Source organism: Ixodes scapularis, unplaced genomic scaffold (genome assembly GCF_016920785.2).
Source record: "Ixodes scapularis isolate PalLabHiFi unplaced genomic scaffold, ASM1692078v2 PGA_scaffold1__304_contigs__length_218370807, whole genome shotgun sequence".
In the NCBI taxonomy this organism is placed as follows: domain Eukaryota; kingdom Metazoa; phylum Arthropoda; class Arachnida; order Ixodida; family Ixodidae; genus Ixodes; species Ixodes scapularis.
In genome coordinates, this window is record NW_024609846.1 from 136,653,772 (window position 1) to 136,674,816 (window position 21,045).

The 21,045-nt window shown below is 43.4% G+C and overlaps 1 pseudogene; it reads right to left on the reverse strand.

Annotated features, from left to right (window-relative positions):
- The window catches only part of LOC8039204, a 95,763-nt pseudogene that overhangs the window by 55,398 nt on the left and 19,320 nt on the right, over positions 1–21,045 (reverse strand).

The following is a 21,045-nucleotide window of genomic DNA, read 5'->3' on the forward strand; positions in this document are numbered from 1 at the left end:
TGTCGATTAAACGTCGCTCAACATCAAGTATCGAACATCCGTCGATGAGCCTTTCATTGGCGAAATGGGACGCCGAGCCTGCCAGGTTAAGAGGTTTTTATTAGAATCGCTATTTTTTTAACATGACGGTATCATAAAAAATAGGCTTTTCGCCTTCTTTTTTTTGTTGAAAACTGTGTCTATTGATGCGGGAAAATGTGCGCTTTGTATTTATGGGTCGTTCTATATTATAAAAAAATAGCAACGTAAGAGTGGTTTACCTTTTTAACGCACAATTCCAGGAAAGAACAGGGCCAGAATGTTCCGCAAAATTTTATACATCATGCGTGTAGCTCTCTGTTTGCAGTTACGCATCTTTAGGACCATTCGAACGCTCGGAGTGCTTCTCGGCTGGTATACTAAAATTCACGCAGCAGCGTTCGAGACCCTGATTAAATAACGTCGAGATACTCCTACGAGTTTTCTTATCCGTGCTTTGCATGCCGCTTGTCAAACTTCACATTCGACGGATTGCCGCGCTGCCGTGCTTCATACGAAGCACGGATAGAGGTTTATTCAAATGTAGTTGAAGCGTCCAACTACGCTCCGAACTCATGTTAAGTTCCGATCGCGAGCCACCGGGACGTCCCTGTTTAGAAGGAAGCGTGTTGCTTGCACGCCACAACGAAACACGCTTGTCCCGACAACTCGCGGTGGTAGGTCGTCGTACCGTAGTCATGCACAACTGTACGAATCGGTCTTTAGTCGTGCTCAAAGTGCCTCGTGAAACTTTGCGTAACGTAGTCAAACGCCACGTCGTCTCGGGAAAGGTCATTTAGGGGTACCAATGGCGCTCTTCATTAATATTCCTGCATTTGTTGGCTTGAACGGGTCGACACGTTCAGGACTTCTTAGACAAGTTAATTATTGACTGTAACAAGCGCAAACATTCATAGACAAACTCCGATAATAGACGCTCGTAATCGGGCGATCCCCATGGAAAAACACTCACAGCACCCAGCAGCCAGAAATGAATATGACAACCGGAAGCATGCAGCTCGTATTTTCGTTGTTGTTTACTTTGAAAGTGTGTGTATACTTTCTCGCTTCGTAAGGAAGAAAACAAAAAAACAAATGCGTCGCACTTTCGCGAGTGCCTGAGAGCGAGAAGCAAAAGCGTTACGACCTGGGTTGCCACCCGAAGAACAATGTGACATCATTAGGCAGCGCGATTCAAAAGAAAAATATTAGGTCACGTGACTCAGGAGAACAATATATAAGACGGTTTCACGTTACGTACTTACGGCTCAAAATCGCCCCATATCTACTCTAAGGGCTCATTCACACTGGAAGCGGATCCGCGTTCGCAAAGCGGTTGCGAACGCGGTTGTATAAGGATTCAGTACAATTGCACGCGCACACGATGACATCAAATGCGCGTGCAATTGCACTGGATCTTTATACAACCGCTTTCGCAACCGCTTCGCGAACGCGGATCCGCTTCCAGTGTGAATGGGGGGTAAAACAGAACCTTAACCTGTTGTTCTTTTTTTGTGGAAGGAGGTAGTGTCTGTTTTAGATAGATCGAGCTGTTTCCTGCTATCATCGACTGCGCTTGCCGGAGTAGCCGACGGCACAAAGAAGCCTCAGATGACACTTAATCATTTAAAGAGTTCGGTTTTCATTCGGAGTTAAGACGAGCCGTCACTCGAAAAGTCGGCTTCTCAGCGGCCAGAATGGGTCCGGTAGAGCCACTCGCTAAGCCTCTTTGTTTTACCTATAAAAATGAATAAATGGTAACTCAGGCTAGTTGACATTTATTATAAACTACGGTCGGCTGCCACGCGCGATGCCTATGCAAGGTGCTTGTGCAGGGAGCCGCATGGCGGCGCCACCGTCCTGTCACACACTCCGAATGCTCTCGATTATTGTGCAGAACATCCCTGCGGCTCTCGCACTCTAATTATTTAAACATTATTTAATGATACGAGGCACCTTTTGATGCACCTCTTCATTACCAGTAACAAGGGCTAAGAAACGTAGCTCCGTGAATAATTCTGACATAATTACTCATATTAATTGTATTGTTGATTTCAGCTACTTACAAGTTCAGATTCGGTACTTGATGCCACGTCTTCGTAATAAGAGTAATAACCATCCGTGCTAATATTGTTTAGATAATCTGGCAGCTCGAGCTCGAAGTCGTTGATTTTCTGGCGACAAATTGAAAAAATATAATCGAAGGTCTTACAACGAAAAAAGGCGATAAGAATTACATCTAAAAACAATCACAATCGTACTATGGTTCAGTTGATTGTAAGTTTATTTATCATATAAGAAATCAAAGACGTTTACGACACCCTATAACGCCGAATTAGAGCGCAGCTCTTCAGGAGGAGGACGGAAGGGTACTAAGGGGAGGCTATACCACTCCTCCCTCCTCCTCACCTCCTCATCCTCCCTGCTATTCCTCCTCCCCTCCTCCCTTTTCTTCCTCCTTCTCGTCCCCCTCCTCTCCACCTCACCCCTCCCCTCATCCCTCCTCCTCCTTCCTTCTCCCCCTCCCCTCCACTTCCTCCTCCCTCCCTCTCCTCCTCCTTCCTCGTCCTCCCCTTTTCTCCTCCCCCTCCCCTCACCCTCGTCCTCATCCTCCTCCCCCTCCTCTCCTCCTCCCCTCGATCCAGTCGTCCCCCTCCTCCTCCTCCCCGTTCGTGCATCATGAGAAATGTCCCATAATGTACCGCGCGGGACCCTCGTGACGTCCCACGTGGCGTCACGAGTGACGTTATGAGGGTCCCGCGCGGTGCATTTCGGCAGATTTCCCATAATGCACCGCGCGGTTACGTCGACGGCGACGGTGACGCCGCTCAAGCCGGAAACGGTGAGGAAAAACGGATGAGCGACGTGCCACTGTGCCAACAAGCTTCTGCTGCGTCTCGCGAGGACAGCGCAGCAAGTTCGGTTGCACTATTTCTCCACGGGGCGCGGTGCCGTCGGGGCCGAGATGCGCTCCGATAGCAAACCGAAACCTAAAAAAAAACGTCGAATTTGTGCTGTTTTTTGATGATGCTGAGCAATTTTTTAATTGAAACCATGCCCTTAAACAGAATAATAAAGAAGTGAACTACGCTGAAATAATTAACAATCTAGTTATCCTGGACTTCAATAATTTCCCTAAATAGGCCCCTGCCCCAGAACGAAAACGACACGTCTTTTTTTGTTGACGCGTAGTTTTCGCAATATCGAATTTGTCCACCTTTCCTGAAACACCCTATATATCTTCAAAAAAGGGGTTCCTTTGAAGGTAATTACAACAGGAAGTTCATTTTAGGTTGCCAAGCAGTTAAGTGTGTGCAATAATTGTGGTAAGTCGTAAGCGTTTTTCAAATGCTAACTTCTCACAAGAGCTTCAGGTTTTATAATTATATTTATAAACCCTAATAAATAAATAAAACGCCATTGTAACCATATATTACATATAAATCCTTTTAATTATTTCAAATGCCTTTAAAATATATAAAACCTCAATACCTGAACAATAAAAGTTATTTCAAGAAGACATTAAAACGCAATAATATGAAATTATATATGTTTTAACATTAAATATGATCATCGTGAAGAATCAAATCAACGCACAAAAAATTTATATAGGCGGCTATGAAAGTTTGTTCATTAGCAATTCCCTTGATTATTTTCTGTTTTCGCGTCCTTACGAAAGAAATATGATTAAACAACAATTTTATCGTTGTAAGGAAAATTTCGCTTTATTTAGCCTATTGTCGTCAAAAGTAAACAAGAAATACTATAAAATCCGACATAACTAAATGACCCTCCCGTACACTTAAACCCAACGTCAATCTACTTCATCTCAAAGTCTTGTTATACAATAAATATGTCTAAAGAACAAGGTAAAGTTTATCGTCTTGTGCACGGAGACAGTACTACAAAATATATTACCTTCTCACGTAAACAAAGAATAGCGACATTTAAATGTACTTCAAAGAAACAAAAAAAAGTCTAGCCAGTTTCAAAACTTTTAGCTACACTCCGTTTCATCTTGTGTTAAACAGCAGCGGAAGGCTAGGGGTCTCCACAGCCAATCAAACGTCAGTTTAAAAGTAACGTCACTTAGCTCGTCGGGTGTGTATCAGTGCGTGAGATAAAATGGTGGTCGTTTAAAGTCCGGCGTCGACGCGGTTCGATGAAATGTTTTTGGCTGCTGTGTTCGAGAAGATTCTATCATCGTGCACTTTGTTCGAGTTAGTTCAAGCGTTTTTCAAAGATCGTTGCTGAAGAATTTTGACATACCAAGGATGACGCGCATCTGCGCAGTCTCCATTTTTCGAGCGGGATCGGTGGGGTGGTCGAGCGGAAGCAGGCTTCGCAAAAACTCTTCACTTCACTTCCTGTGCTCTCCCAAAAATTAGTTTCAAGTCTTATCCGTCACGCTAGGAAACAGGTAAGCCTGAACAATGGAATGTCGATTCCCACCTGACGCCCTTGCGAAATTTGTCGCCCACATAGCCTCACAAGCCCTTCACAAGCCAGGGCTTGTGTATCGAATTTCGAAGTGCCGATGCCGACTACTGAGTCTATTAAGACTACGCTGCATAGAGCTTTCGGAAAGTGTCTGACGGAACGAACAAAGCTGTTTTCATCCTTTTTGCAACGCCAATAAAGGAAATACGGCACTGACAAATAAACGTCTTCGTGACGTCGACACCAAATATTCTGCCAGTGTCACTTTTCTTCCGCATTCACCGTAGCTCAGACGTTCCTTGAACGATCGCTCTGTGCGACTCGCTTGGAGGATGGGAACGAAGTTTGTGGTAGATGATATTTAGCACATTTCTCCGCGCTTCTCTTCCAAATGTGGATTTAAAAAGGAAATAAAAAACAAAACTTGCTGGAAGCGGGCTGGCGAAGGGAACACAGGAGCACGCGGAGGAGACGCGCCTGCGGAAGTAAGAAAACTGTCACATTTTTCAGGTAACATGTTAAACAAACAGCAAGGTAATTTGAAAGTTCATAATATTCCTTGCAACAAATATCTAAGTCAGTCTTGGTTTGTACATCATAACTTTTAAATTAAAATAAAGTTCTTCACTTTTGAAGAAATCTATTTACTATTCATGGTATTGCCCATGATGCTATGAACGTTGCACAAAAAAACGAGACAAACATGCTACATATTTACATATTAAATATCACGCTTGGGAGCTGGATTATAACATATATAATACATCGCAGGTACAAAACACGCGCATTACTTTAAGAATACAGGCTACGCGCTTTTTACTATCAAAGTCTTTAGCGCATTTCTTTGAAATGCGTACGAATGCATTGTTAGGGCCTTGTCACAGCCCCTAGCTTCGAGCTCCCGCTGCAGTTCAACATAATAGGAAACGAAGAAGTGTTGCACTTGAAGACAGAAAAGTGCTTATTTTATGTTTTCATTTTTAAACGAATGAGTTAGCTTTTGAATAATGTATCAGAGCACTGACTTAGAAAAGCACGAAAGTGCAAAGCGGCCGAAAGGAGGTTTAAATGAAATTTCGCACATGACGTCTGTTTACACTTCTCTTTCCTCCAAAATAAAATTTAACGAAAGATCCCAAGAATGCGATGAACACTAAACACAATAGAGTTTTGTTCTTTGTATATAATATTAGTCACTGGAAATCTATATTCTTTCTTTGGAAATTCCAGCAACTAAATCCCTTCAGACTGAACTAGATCATCGTGGTTTCAAATATATCTGAAGCTTAAAGTATTTAAATGACAGTTTCAGTGTCGTCAAACACATTGACATTTGAAGATGGACTAATATCTTGCATATATCTTATTTCAGACAAGCTTTACAAAGCTTAACTAAGATTTTCGGTGATAACATTGTGGGATAGTCTTTCAAGAAATCGTAATATATTTCCACGCTCGCGCAGCTTCCCATTATTATTTTTGAGAGTAAGACTAAAACAAAATGAACCTCGATAGAGAAACGTGAAACCAATAACTGAAATCATAAAATTCAGACCTTTAATGTGTAATTGCGGGGAGTTAGAAATTCATGACGAAACCAATTTTATGGTGCATTTGTGTTAGTAAAATACTTCAAGGCCGAAGTATTTTATTTTCGGCCTTGAAGAGGCCCACGCAAGAGCCGCTTGCACGTGGGCTCTGGCCCGCGCACATGTATGCCTACTATATAGTTGGTGACAGGTGAGGATTGCAGGGCGAGGGAAAGCCATGCAGCGGAAGAGGAAGCAGGTGGATTGCTGGATAGGAGGAAACATCCCCTTGTTCCAGCATTGCACCTCCTTTCCCCTCTTTAGCCCTCCTTTCTCTCGCCCTGAACTCTTTACGTGTCACCGGCTGTAGACAAGAAGACTTGGGGCAACGGCTGGGACGAATGCCAACATCGTATGTTACAATAAGTTTAATAAATTACACGGTTGTAGAACCAGCACACGTTGCTACACGCTCATTTTGGTTTCTGAGTGCGTTTCATTCACATAATTTCAATTTAGGTCAGAGGATGAAACCGTAGCGGTATTCTGATATTTCCTACACAGGCGCACCACTGGCGGTTATGTTGAAGAAGATCCGTAATCAGGATCGAATGCGAGCACGGACGATAAATGTCGGTTCATCCAGAGCGAAGCTACTAGCCTCATTATTCTTCAAAAGACTTCTTAACATGTAGTTTAAAAGTATACTTTTATTGGAAAAAGTTATACGTATAACACTTATTTGTCCGATGAATAGATAAAAGTTATATAAATCATATAAAGCGTATATATATTCTCTGATGCGCTTTTATATTTTATATGTTCATTGAACAAATCTATATATATTTACCCAACACATTTTGTTTTTGTTTTATACAAATCTGGCACTGACGTCGCATCGCAAACTTTTGAACACCATATAAGAGGAGAGGGAAGCTGCTTTTGTACGAATTCTGAGTGACGGGTTAATCCTTTATAATCTTCTGGGAGGAGAATAGCGACGCGTGGGCAAAGCCGGTAGGCACAGAAAAGGGCCCTAATCAGAGGGGAGCTCCCTCTTGCCCCCTTCATTGGTGGTCATCGGAGCGCTCTTTGAATGACGTCACGTGCAACCTATGTATAGGTATACGCTAAATATTGCTATGAGGTGGCAGGCCAGCGCTTTGCAAGTGAACTGCATCATCATGTCGGAATGTATTCATTTACACATATTGTAACCCTTTCCTACAGTACCCTTGTACCGGTGTAGTAGTAGTGGGGAAAAAAAGAACATAACACAGGCGCCTTGCACGATTCTTATAAATACATGAAAGCGAACACTACCTTTGTCAAATTTACTTCAAAGTCAAATATATCTTGAGCAATCTTTGTCGTTACGTTAATGTCTTTCTCTCCGGAAAACGAAATTACTGTTCGCTTTATGAAATCTTCATAGGCTTCCACAGCGCTGTCCTTTTTATCTTGCGCCTGATATAATTCATCCAAAGTGTGCAGAAACTCTGAAACGTCAATCTGAAATTAAAAAAAAACAACATTCTTGATTACGGATTTTTTATAATGCAGCTTTTCCCTTAAAGTACGTGCTGCAGCAAAACATTCAGTACTTTAATGATTTTTTTAAGAGATTCAACCGTCTGAAAATTACACCCAATTCACGGTATGCGTAGCCTTCCTGTATAGGCCCCCTACACTTTTAGAAATACGAGGTGTAGACGGGTACTCCCCTTGGCCCGTATGTAACACCCCAAACTGCATTTCGACGTTCAGTGCTCTGACGTCGATTTGGCGATACCAACTTTTACGAGTGGCTTGATAGCTGTTGGGTATAACCTATTAAATAGCAAATATGCGTATCAGGGACTACACAAAGAAAACAGTCAGGTTTTGCAGCAGGACCAACACAACTTTGATTGTCTTATTCTAGCCTTTAATGCGTGCATTAGCTATTTTAATAAGTTGCATTTCTAGACAATGAAACAAACCGCTCGTCAAATTTGGTATCATCGGTTCGACCTCGGTGGACTGAACGTTGAATAGTTGTTTTGGGGAGTTACATATGGGACAAGGGATGTACACGTCTAACCCCCCCCCCCCCCCCCCCCCCCCTTCCCCCTATTTCTGAGCGTGTACGGCAGCCAGAGGTGCGCGTCTGTTTTCCACGTGCCGCCGCGCTGCTATTCGTCGAGATGGGATCACGTGAGGAGCAAAATAAAAAAAACGTGCAGGAAAGCCATCGATACGGCTGCATGTGCCGCCGTTGCAAGCATCCATGGGTAAATTACTTCCAAAATATAATTTAAATACAATTACAATTACTTTGCTTCAAAAGTAACTTACCTACAATCAGGAATGGGCAGTATTTCAAATACTTTGTGTATTTTGCATTTGTATTTATTACAAATTGGGTAATGTATTTGACGTGTGTATTTAGATACTAAGACGTTGGTATTTCAACTATAATTGTAATGTAATACAATTTTGTGGGCAAAAACACATCCCTCGAATTTATTGACACTGTCCAGAGCAGGAAGAAAACTACGTTCTGCGCCGAATGCCGTGTCTCTCAATCAAGCACAAGCGTTTAGTGACTTTGTGATTACGGTGCTAGTCCAGGGCAACAATAGTGACGAAATCGACGTTCACAGGCAGACTGGCTAAATAAGGGCCTGCGACAACATGTGATGCTCTCCAGCCTGATTTTCATCCATATTTTTGCCTGGAACATTCTAAATGCGCGGGTCGTACAGATTTTCTTAACTGGAGCGAGTTGCAACAATAAAAAATTATCTAGCTAGTACTGCGCGTCTTGGTCTTCTCGGTTCTTTGTTGGTCTATACCAAAATGTATAATCGACAAAAAAGCTGCTTGAAGCTATGTACTTTTTTGACCTATTACGGCCCAGCTGAGTACATTTTTCTGTGATTATATTTCTATTACGCTGCTATAGACGGTTACAGGTTAAGAAGGTAGCGGCAAATGCCCCTCAAAGGGACTCATATATCCCTCCGCCACCACCGCATCCAATAGCGTCCCATCGTTTCCGTGACGTCGCGGCCAACGCGGGAGGAGGGTCTTGCCTTTCTGTACGTATTTGGTTTATCTTTAGACTTTGACTGAGTAGTGTGGAAGCCAGAAGAGGGAGGTTAGAGTTTCCCCCCTCCGATGGAAACAAACGACTTTTGGGAATTAGCTTCCCCCTTCGATGGATACAAAGGCTGCTTTCAGTGAACTCTTTCGACTGCGGAGAGATTTGAAACGGGCGCATCACGTTTGTGGGAGGAGCTTCTCCTACCTCCTTGACTTGTAACCGACTATAGAGCCTCGCACACTAACCCCCGAGTGTGCGATTCAAAATTAAAATAAGATACCCAGAGACCCGTTGCAGGTGTCCTGAAGTCGCTGACGCAAATATTGAGGAATGTATTTGGAAAAGTATTTGGAGGAGACCAAATACATTTGGTTGTATTTGTATCTTGTACTTAAATGCTTTTTTAGAAATGTAATTAGATTTGTAATTAAATATATTTGTGACGAAGTATTTTGTATTTGTATTTCGATACATATTTGCATGTATTTTGCCCATCCGTGCCTACAATTAATACTACGTGAAAAGTAATTATTTACAATTGCAAATTGATTTTCAATTATAATGCAATCACTTTAATATTACTAATTTCTGAGAAGGACCCCACTGGGGCCAAATAACTTTAAACGAGTTGTATAGAATTCAACATATTAGTTCATTGTTTGCCCAATGTCTGAGGAGGCTTAAGCATCCCTGCATAAATGTCGCGTATTGTACATTCCTCCTATGAATTTTGTTAAATTCCTTATAGAACTTGACCACTTGGGGCAATGAAGTACTTTTTTAATAAGTAATAATAAATCAGTTCATATGCTGGAACACGCCAGATCGCCAAATAAAAAAATTGGGTTGGCAGACTTTTGTTAGCCAGGCAATTAAAATGCGACGATTAGTCATATATGAATATTTTACGAGTGTTAATATAAAAATAATATCCACACGCGCTAATACGACCACGGTCAGATAAAAATATAATGTTATTGTAGATTATTTACATTGAGTTGAACTTATAATGACTCAGAAATATCTAAGAACCGAATCGGGGCTCTCGAATTATTGGTGACAATATTCACAGGTGCAAGGTCAGTCTCCAAGATGCTTATGTAAATAATATCTGAAGTAAAACCAAAAGGAAATAAACTTGAAAATAATACAAAGATACAAATATGCGGCGGTACTGGAAGAGGGGCGTAAAAAACTGGCAAAAACAAAAGAAAATTACTTTATAGACAATTAAAATTCCGAACCCTGGTTGAAAGCTGAAACTACATTGTTACATATATATATATTCGTATATATATATATATATATATATATATATATATATATATGTATATATATATATATGGCATGTTTACGCTATTGTTGTCTTCTTGCGCCTCAGACGGCGCTACAAGGCGCGTTGAGGTAAGCTCCAGAGGATTGTCTTAGCCCGAAGTGTAAGCAACAAAACAACTAACAATGCGACGCTATTTATGTTGCGCGTGCGTGCGTGAGCGCGCGTCTTTGTGCGAGTGTTTCACCGAGAGCTAAGCCGCTTGTGCAAGTGCAGACGCTTTCAGAGAGGTTCCGTCGGCGCCGCAAAGTTTTGGAGAAGTAATTGTAATTGGGCTGGAAATTTCGCAATTCCTGACGCTAGAAAGTAATTAAATTACACTTACGATTCCTTTAGCACACAGTAATTATTTCAACTACAAATTACTAAGAAAAGTAATGAAACTATAGTAACTCAATTACTGTAATTGAATAAATACGCAAATATGGTTGCAAGCGCCTCGGCGTATTTTACCCTGCTTATGCCTCCTCCTCTTTTCCTGTTTTCCAGGAAAAGAGGTGAACAAGCACGACGCCGCTATTCGCCGAATTCAGCCTCGTGGGGAGCAGAATCCCGTGCCGTGCAGGAAAGCCGGCGCTACGGGGATGAACGCGCAACTCTGACTCCCGTAGGGAGCCTATACAGGAACTCTAGGTATGCGAAATGCACAGCGCACTCTGCTAGCGGGCCGAGAACTACGTCCGCTATATTGATAGAGGCAAGGAAGTAAAACAAGCGACCAGACCTGCGGAGGACACATGTAAATAAGCGGCCGCTTCGCGCGACAGGTACGACGCCAACGAATGCTGCGTTCTCCTGAGTAAACAGCTTTCCCACGCGTGCGATGTACATACGTAAACAAGGTTCAGTTTCTTGTTCTTTCTATTCGGTAGTTTACACGCAGCTTTTGATAAAACAAAGTCAGCTACAAGGCGAAGAAACATCTATACGTTCTCGCACGACGCGAGCCTATTTGTGACCATTGAAGTGAAACCCGTATTATGCCGTGGAAGGGGGCAGCTGTAAGAATGGTGTCAGTTACGAACAAACTCCTTTGAAGGGTGGGCGAACCAGCGCACATCAGTAAACGTATGATTGCGAGCTAATCTACAGATTCTCGAAAGGGGTTCCTTCTAAACGACTTTTATCTGCCCGTCCGACTCAGGTGTTGACGTCTCATTAAAGGTCTTCAGAACAAGCGACTTTGAAGGATCGGCAAATCCATTCGCGATCTCAGTTTTGCGCGTGCTCATTGGCGGGTGCTGGTTTACGTATTTTGAGCGCAGCCCTTAGGCGCCCGTTTCCGGATTGAGCGGCGTCGGCGTCGGCGTCGACGTCGGCGTAAGCGCGCGGTGCATTATGGGTAAATTTCCCCTCTAAATTTAGCGGGATAATTTCCCCGCTAATTCAAGCGGACAAATTTCCCCGCTAAATCTAGTAGAAAAATTCCCCGCTAAATCTAGCGGAAAAATTTCGCACACACCCCGAGTCACGTGACCCCCCCAAGGTCACGTGACCCCCCCCCCCCCCCCCCGAGTACCCTTCCCTACTCCTCCTCAAGAGCTGCGCTCTAATTCGGCGTTACAGGGAGCTGTAAACGGCTTACACTTTTTTATAGAGTAGTCTTTCAATTTTTTTTTTATTATGCCTGTGAAAACATGCGTATTTACCTCAATTTTTTCAAAAAGTTTAACTAGATTCCTTTCTAAATTATGTTTGTTTTATTGGGTTTTCTGTGTGGACTTTAAAGTCAGTCTCTTTCTTGCTTGATGCAAAGGCAGCTGACCTTATGTGGGCGAGACCAAGCTTGAGAAAGCGAAACAAAAAGAAGGTGCAGCTGAACAAATCTACGATACAACAATAATTCAAGACACATTCTTAACAATGAAAGACAAGAGCAAAAAACACGGCTTTTATTTATTGCCTTTAATGAAAAACGTGATTTCTCAGTGCTGCTAGAAAACAATGCGTCGTAGCGATTTTAATACAGTTCGCTCGGCGTCAGTAATGGGAATTTCACACGATGGACCTAATCGCGATTTTCTTCCGCTGGCCGTTTACCACGTGACTCCCATCAAGGATTCCTACGATCTGCGCCTGGTCCGCCGACACTCAGACCGATATGGCCGGGCGCCTTTTCACTCGCGGAGTTTTGGCGGTTGATTCACTTGAAAAGCGCTTAGTCTAGCAGCGGTACAACGCTTCCTTTTTTTTTTTTTGACGAGGAAATAAAAAAATGGCGCACCATTGTGTTTTTTGCGGTCCCTGGTTCATCTTTTCGCAGGGCTCTTAATTCCCCGAAAAGAAGAAGCTGCGGAAATTTTCCCTGGTTGCCGCAACGCAGGTTCCGGTACTATGCCTTTTGGTCCATGGAAAGATTCAAGAAGCTACTGTAAAAAGCTCGTCTAGCACGCCACCATCTTTTTTGCACGTGCAATCAACCTTTCATCCAGCAAGACCTTTCTTGTGACTGTGCTGTACCGAAGTGTTGTGCGCGAGCACGTAGTGCGTGAAAGCATCTCCAAACGCCCCTCTGCAAGCCCAGGACGAGATCGCTTTTAGGATGAAGTCTCCTCGAGCAGAACCATGCTTGTGTTACAGTCATGCCTTGGGTTATTAAAGATAGAGGCGGTTCGCGCTAAGTCTATCACAGTGTACTTTGTCGCTCTGTACGTACACAGTGATTGTTTTTCGTGGTAACAGCGTGCCCGTAGCAGCAAACGTCAATTTCGTTCTTGGTCAACGGTGCCACAGTGTGATGTTGGAGTTTTGCGGAACTGTGGGGTCGCGAATTGGTTCAGTCCGTCCTCGCTGTCGTCTACCTGTCGTCTTCTTCGCGTAGATGCGCTAGAGAGATGAATGATCTGCAGGCAAGTCCTCACGCAATCAATCTGCCGTGGATTCATTCGTTATGTGAGTCGATCATGAACCAGTTTTGTGAAAAAACAACACTTCTAAAATCGAGCAGGAGAGATTAGAATGCCTGCACGCGGAACGGAACCCATAAGACAGATAGACAGCCTGTCTGTTCACTCTAAACTCTGTCACAAAGGGGCGATTTCACTGTCGCTCTTGTCGAACAAAAATTTGAATTACATGAGTTGATTTGGTTCATCACGTGAGCTAGAACTTAGATATCGGCTGCAACATAAAAGTGATATGATGCTGCGGGCGCCGAGTGGAACTGTCGCACCAACATCATTTCGCGGCCTCTTCCTTTTTATTGGTGGGCGATTTAAAGATTTTCTTTATTGCAAAATTATGTTGAGCGGGGAAGGGGGGGGGGGGGGGGTAGGTTTGAGAAAGTCGCGTATTTCAAAGCCGGTGCTTAAATTCATTCTTTCTAAGAGAATTCGAGAAATCCTCGTTTTCTGACGCGACGACCGCGACTTATGCTCTACTGAGGTCAAAGCTATCTCATATTGATTCTAGCTCTTTTAAACGTCCCAAAAATAATATCGAGGGTGCCGTTTGTTTCACAGGAACTCAGACATTTTCGCCGATGGGAGCTTTCGCTACTAACAGCCTCCGAAAAAATCACATTTGGGTCGCATGTATGGGTAGGGATCTAAGATGATGAGAGAAACATTTTTACAACTAAAGGGTACGACTTTTTCCTTCTTGACGCCGAAAAAAAACGTTTTATCAGAAATAAAAGGCACGAAGGCGTAGTCCTTCGTCTGGGTTGGCTGATTCCAAAGTTTTAGCATCTCAATCATTGAGGTAGGGCAGCTGCCTTCGAAATGTCAAAAGCCCGAAACTAACTTGACGATACCAAGATGGCCGCGTGCAGTGTTCCCATGCCTCTTAGCAGTTTTACGTATTTTCTATTGAGTCGTTTTGGTTTCAGAGAGCTGACAGTTAAGGATTGCGTTGCCCTACTTAATGGAACCTCACATTTTCAATTCTGGGTGAAGCTTGCTAACATAACACAGAAAGGAGGAATACTTAAGACGCTACTTACGTCAATGGCTCGCACCGACGTGTTAGTAAGATTTGGGGTGAGGTTAATATTAAAAATAAACGACATGTCAGCTCCAATTCGAATTTTTCGATATATTTCTTGCCACTTTATGGCTACTTTTGAACCAGGCATCATCGGCCATTCAAGGATGCCAAATCTCTTCAATGTATTTTGTAGCCGTTTGATTTCTTCCGCTGGTTGGAACGAATCTGAAATTATGTCATATGATAATATTAAAGAAAGACAGCAACCAAATATTTTGCATAATTAGTCATGGAGCTCCTCTTTAAAATTCCGGGAAACAAATAAGTCAGTAAAGTGTGTTATCACAAAAAAATATATGAATATCCAGAGAGATATCTGCCATTAAATTAACAGCTTTCTCTTTCGTCTTCGTTTTTTTTTTTTTTATATACTTCCAGATATTAATGCAAAATACGTACCTTCCCTCATGCACGATTGATAGGCCATTGCAATTTTCTCGTTGAGAGATTCAGCTTGAAATGCTGTTACGGTCATGTTGCTTAAAGTGTCTGTAGAATGGATAAAAATTTGTAAATTAGAGGCTTTCATTCGCTCCGACACCTATAAATTAAAAAGAAAATGATGTTTTTTTATAATTTCTGTTAGCCCGTACTCTATTAAGCCAAAATCGGCATTCGAATATCAACTCGGCTTTTAAATGCACATGGTATTTTAGTCTTAAAATTGTTTGAAAAAAAAAGCTGACAAAAAAAGTAAATGCCATATTAATGATTTGTGAATTTGTCGATTTTGCATATCAATGCCGGCCACTATCGTGAGGTTTTGTTTAGTCTCCCAAAAAGTTATGAAAGTATTTTGAAATAGAATATTAATTCCTCCAGGATAACTTTATTGACAGCGATGGACATCAAGAAACGAGAGGAGTGTAATAATTATCAAAATAATTGCTTAAATTAAGATAAATACACGAGCACGAAAAATAACAAGGACATGACTGACGATGCGAAAACGCGGACTATATTTTTATCATCCTCGTTTTCGCGTCGGCTGCCCTGTGCTTGCTGCTCGAATGGTAACTTAACGCCCTTTCGAACTTCACCCGTGACTTAAGTCTTCCTTAATTGTGTGATCTATGCTCTGCTTCATCATAGCCTTCCTTATACTAAAATTTCTGACAGATTTCTGGCTTCCCCATACTTTGGCGCCGTTGCGCCTGCTTCACATAATCACAGCCAGGGGCGCCACCTCCTCATATAGTGAAGATGACGATTTTCTGCTGCGCACTGCTACTTCCCCGACGTACGTAATTCCAACCCTTCGGAACGCGCATTTCATAACGGGTGAGCAGCAACCTATTGTTGTGGAACATGAAGGCTCGCACCGCAAAGAGTGTTGGGCAATACGAAGGCTTACACCGCAAAGAGTGTCATGCAAACAGTGGGTGTGGGAAGGAATGGACGCCATTAGAGCTGCACGACGGAACCTGATGAAACCTGTCCTTCGAGTTACCTTCTGTCATAACATGCAAATCTAAAGTCCCAAGAAGCTTTCATCACTGTCACATGGGTCTCAAGCGTGCTTCTTTATTACCGCTGTGAAACACGGATCGCCCTTCTGCGCAACTACTCGTGTGGTCTAATACCCGTGTCAAACGGGCACCTGAAATGACACTTCCGCTAAAGGTCTCGGGAATTTAAAAGTAGCAGGCAAGATTAACCATTTGCTGGGGCCCCAGCTTGAAAACACAATGACATTGCCCTGGCAGGACGCTTACGCTGCCTCATTTCAGGGAAGCTCTCCTGTCGCCCGAGCAAGGGCTGTTCAGCTCCAGCGCGGGTGAACAATGCAGCCTTCACGCTCATATATCCAGCAGCTGCCAAGTACAACGGGCGAAGTGGTCCGAATTCATATCTTCTGTCGACTGTTTCGGGGAGAGCCACGCTACTCTTTCCTGTACGACTCGTCAAGAGAACTTCGTTTACTGCCGACACGTTTTACATTACAATACGTAGCAAACAACGTTCAGGCACCTATGAAGCCGCTATATCGCGTAGCTATCCTCCGACGCCAGCGCCTCCTCGCATCTCCATGCATTACTGCCGGCCATTTTCATATCTGCCAATGCTAGAAAGGGAACTTTGTCGGGCCGAGGGTTCTCTGGAGATATGACCATTCAGGATACCCCGAAAGATATAGAAAAATCGGTAAGCGAACCAGGTTGCAAGTGCTAGAAGTATCGGCGCCCGACTACTTCCGCAATCCACCGGGCAACCGAGAATCGAGATGGCCCTTTCATGACGTAGTGGCGTGTCAAGCGTGACCTTACATTGGCGTGCTGCTGCGGCGATCGGTGCCGTTCTTTTCGTTCTTTTAAGGCGAAAGCCTTAGTTGTCCCATTACGCGAAAAGCCGTCAGCGTTGCCCACGAAAGGAGGGCGCTGCGGTCGCCGCGAAGAGCGGACGCGTTTACATCGGCTCCGTCCTCATCGAATGATTTCGCAACGATTTCTACCTTGTGTCACCGATATTTTGTTTGTTTTAAGTCCAAGGTGTGTTTTTACGCTAAAAACTCGGGCAGCTTCGCAATGGCTCTTCTCGATGCCATCAGCCGCGGTGCTGTATCTTGGGTTTTTATCGGAGCTAGACACTGATCTCTGGGGGTAACAGTATTAAAAATAGTTTATCATGTTCGCTTGTTTTTTGTTTTTGTTTTTGGTTTTACAGCGATCGCACTAAATATTTCGGCTCAAGCTTGCGTAAAAGCCTCAGGATTTAGTCACGTGTCTAGTAGTCGAAATTGCACAACATGGCGGCAGCCAGGGGCGAGGGGGGGGTCAATTTTGCCTGGTGAACACGATACCAGTTTACCGCTATAAGCACCTCTACCTCGTTGCGAGAGCCGCACAGTTCGCACGCGCGTCCTTTCTTACCTGCTGGCTTGCTCGTTTGCTCGCTTCAAAACGACGCGCCTGATTGAAACGGTGACATACGGCGCTCCGGCAGCCGTGATTCCACAGCCTTCGCTCATCACACTGGACAGCGGCTACCAGCGGCCGAGCTCGCGTGCTTGACCGGACTCCGAGTCACTGCATTCGCTTCTTGCGGACCCGACATCACCTTGTGACAAGAGCCCGTGGACGTTTCTTCAGCTGTGCCCGTAGTTTTACGGAAATTTATGCAGCATAGTAAACCTTTGCACTAACCAATTTTTTCCAACCATCATTGCAGCTACGTGTGTCCGTCTTGGCCCGTCTCAGTGTTATAGTTTAATGTTCAAGCTATCATTGCAGCTTCGTGTGCGTGTCTTGGCCCGTTTCTGCGTAATCGTTTGATGTTCAAGCTGATTCACTACCATCATTGACCATGTACCAACTAGCTGAACTTAAACCGAAAATGGCTTCGTAGCTTGGGACCAAATGTGAATGTGTGCGTACTGTGGCAGTACGCAAATTAGGTCAAGGAAAATGAGGGGAAGGGGGCGTGTTTCTCAAACGTCTGATATATCGAGCCCCCCCCCCCCCCCCCCCCCTTTCCCCCATGTTTTTTGGAAACATCTGCATCCAGCAGACTGCAGGAGGGCCAACTCTATCAGCGTGAGAACACTCATACAGTCACTGCCGAAGGCGATTTTACGCCGTGGATGTCTCGTCGTCGTGCTAAGGCCTCTAGTGGAACATACAAGATCTGCAAGGTAAAATCTGTACCGCGCAAGTCAAAGTCCAAAGCACTGTTCGTGTCTAGATTAGACCCGGATACTTCCGAAGCAGATGTGCTAGACATTATCAACCCTGTTGTGAGAAAAAAAAGTGGCATCCTGCTCGAAACTTAAGACAAAGTTCACCTCTTACGCTTCTTTTCGTATATCTGTGGATGACGAGGCTTTCGAGCTGCTAAATTCTCCTGATGTCTGGCAGGAAGATTCCCTGTTTCACCCGTTCTTCAGTAGATTCGATGTCTTGCGCGTCTCCGAATCACTAGATCACAATGACAGGTATGGATAATACAATTAAGTTATACTACCGAAATGTTCGCGGGTTAAGAACAAAGGCAAACAAATTTTTGTCTAACCCTGCGGTTTCCTATTTTGACATTTTCTGTCTTACTGAGATTTGGTAACGTCACGAAATTTTTTATTCACAATATTTTTTGTCCCATTACGCTGTATTTCGTCGGGACTGCGAATATGGCGCCACTGGTCAAAGGTTTGGGGGAAGGGTGCTAATTGCAGTCTCGAGCAAGTTAAAAGCGGTCCGCAGAAGTGACCTTGAGACTTGCGACGAGTGCTTATGGCTTGGGATTTTACTACGCAACCGTTCTAATTATCTTATAGCAAACTATTATTTCCTATCTACATCACAGTGCGCACCCTTTATTTCACACTTTGACGCTTTGACAAAGGGAATTGATTTTAGCAAATTCAAAGTGCAAATATATGGTTACTTTAACCTTCCGGGCGTAGGCTAGACTATTGGCAGTTTCGATCGTTTTAATTACCTTACAGAAAGCAAGCCTCCTTGGTTTTTGCCGACTGCCGATTTTTTATGAGCTTTCCCTGCACAATGAATGCTGCAGGCAATTCACTTGACCTGCTTTTATCGAGCTTCCCTATCGGCACGCTGACGGCTTCGTCACACCCTTTAGAGAATGCTGATGCCCATCATCGGCCCTTCAAGGTCGGATTCTATTTGCTTTGCGTATCTCGAGAACTTGCAAAATTTATTTATTGCTATCGGAACGGAGATTACTTGAGCGTGTTCAAGTATGTTGGATCATACGATTGGTCTGAGCTATATGCTTCAAAATATGTTAGCTTTAGGGCCAGAGAATTGACGTTGGTTATGAAAGAAACTATTGACAATATATATATGTACCTAAGAAGTTTGTTAAAACCTACTAAGTTTCCGAGCTGGTTTTCCAGGGAGCTGAAGATTGCTTCGCTGAAAAGGTCTCGTTTTCATGGCCTATTCAAGATAATGTGCCAGCAAGTGTGGTACGATAATTCTAGCAACTTCCAGTCGTTACCTGAGATTCTGCATGCGCGTGATAAATACGCCCACGAAAGACGTGTTGAAGACAGTTTATATACTGACCCCAAATGTTTCTGAAAATTAGTAAAAAGCAAAACGCGGTCGTTTTTCTAACATTCATTGCTTCGTTCTACTCGTAACGGCGCGGTTTGTTATGCCTTCGCCTAAAAACATCCCCGAGGAGTTTGCCTCATATTTTAGCAGCTGTTACTTGCCACCCACTCGTTCTGCGAAATCAGACTGATTGAATGATCCCATTGATAGTGACTCTCTTACCCAGTTTCGTGTTACTACATGTGACGTCGTCGCGGCGATTAAAAAAACCTGAAGCCTAAATTGTCGGGTGGTGCTTACGCAATTCCGCTTTTTATTATTAAAGGCTGCTGTGGGCTGATAGCCCCCGCACTAGCTCGTATTTTTAACGTGTCATTGCATTCCAATATATTTCCCGCGATATGGCGGGAAGCGATAGTTGTGCCCATTCATAAAGCGGGCGATGCCTGCAATGTGTCAAATTACTGCCTTGAGTCACTTTTGCGAAGCTTTGCTAAAATATTTAAAACCATCGTGCAACAATGTCTTTTCTCCTATTTATCAAAGTATCTTACGTATCAACAGCATGGCTTCATTAGAGGACGTTCCGTTGACATTAACCTTTGTACAGTTCTTCATTACGCAGCCCCAGTCGTTTCGAAAAGTGGTCAGATTGACTCGATTTACTTCGACCTTTCAAAGGCTTTTGATAGGGTTGATCAGTTTTAGCTTCTACAAAAACTGGAACGATATGGAATTGTACCTAAGCTTTGTGATTGGGTTTCTAGTTATTTGTCATCGAAAAGAAACTTTGTTCGTGTTGATAATGTTTTATCAAGTGCGTTCTCCCCAACTTCTGGAGTGCCCCAGGGGGCGGTAGTGGGGCCATTGCTATTCCTAGTATTCAATAATGATATTTCAAACTGTATTACATATGCCAGGGTGCTTTTATTTGCTGATCATATTAAGTTATTTTCAGATATTCATTCCGAAAATGACTGTGAAGCGCTACAATCTGATGTATTCAGCATTTCTAAGTAGTGCCTTTCAAACCGCTTGCCTTTGAACGCCACCAAAACTAAGGTAATCTCGCTAAGACGCAATGATCCCTTATAATTTCAATAAAAGTTGGGAAACTGTACTAATACTCGAACTCACGTAGTCAGGGACCTTGCAGTTCTAGTAGACTGTAAACTATTGTTCAAATCTCATGTGACTAACATTTGTGGTGCCGGTCTTAAGGTGCTCGCGATGATCTCACGTTTGACTCGACACTTCCAGGCACCTGATACTATATTACGGTTATTTTTTGCTTTGGCTAGGCCACGACTTGAATTTGCGTCTGTTGTGTGGAATTTTCCAGCACATAGCGATTGCAGACGCATTGAAATGGTACAAGGGCGACTGATACGCATAGTCGACGATAGGCATTTTGACAGGAGACTCTATTTTGAGTATAATTGTCTCGTTAAAGTTTTAAAGAACAGAACCCTAATTGACCGCAGGCATCGCCGAGATGTGGTGTTTTTACGGAAACTCATACAAGGCTGTTTCGATGTACGTGATCTTTTTAGTAGTACAAGCTTACGTGTGCAGTAAACATACGCGACTCTGCGACACCTTTTATCCTGACAAGCAGATTGAAGGGTC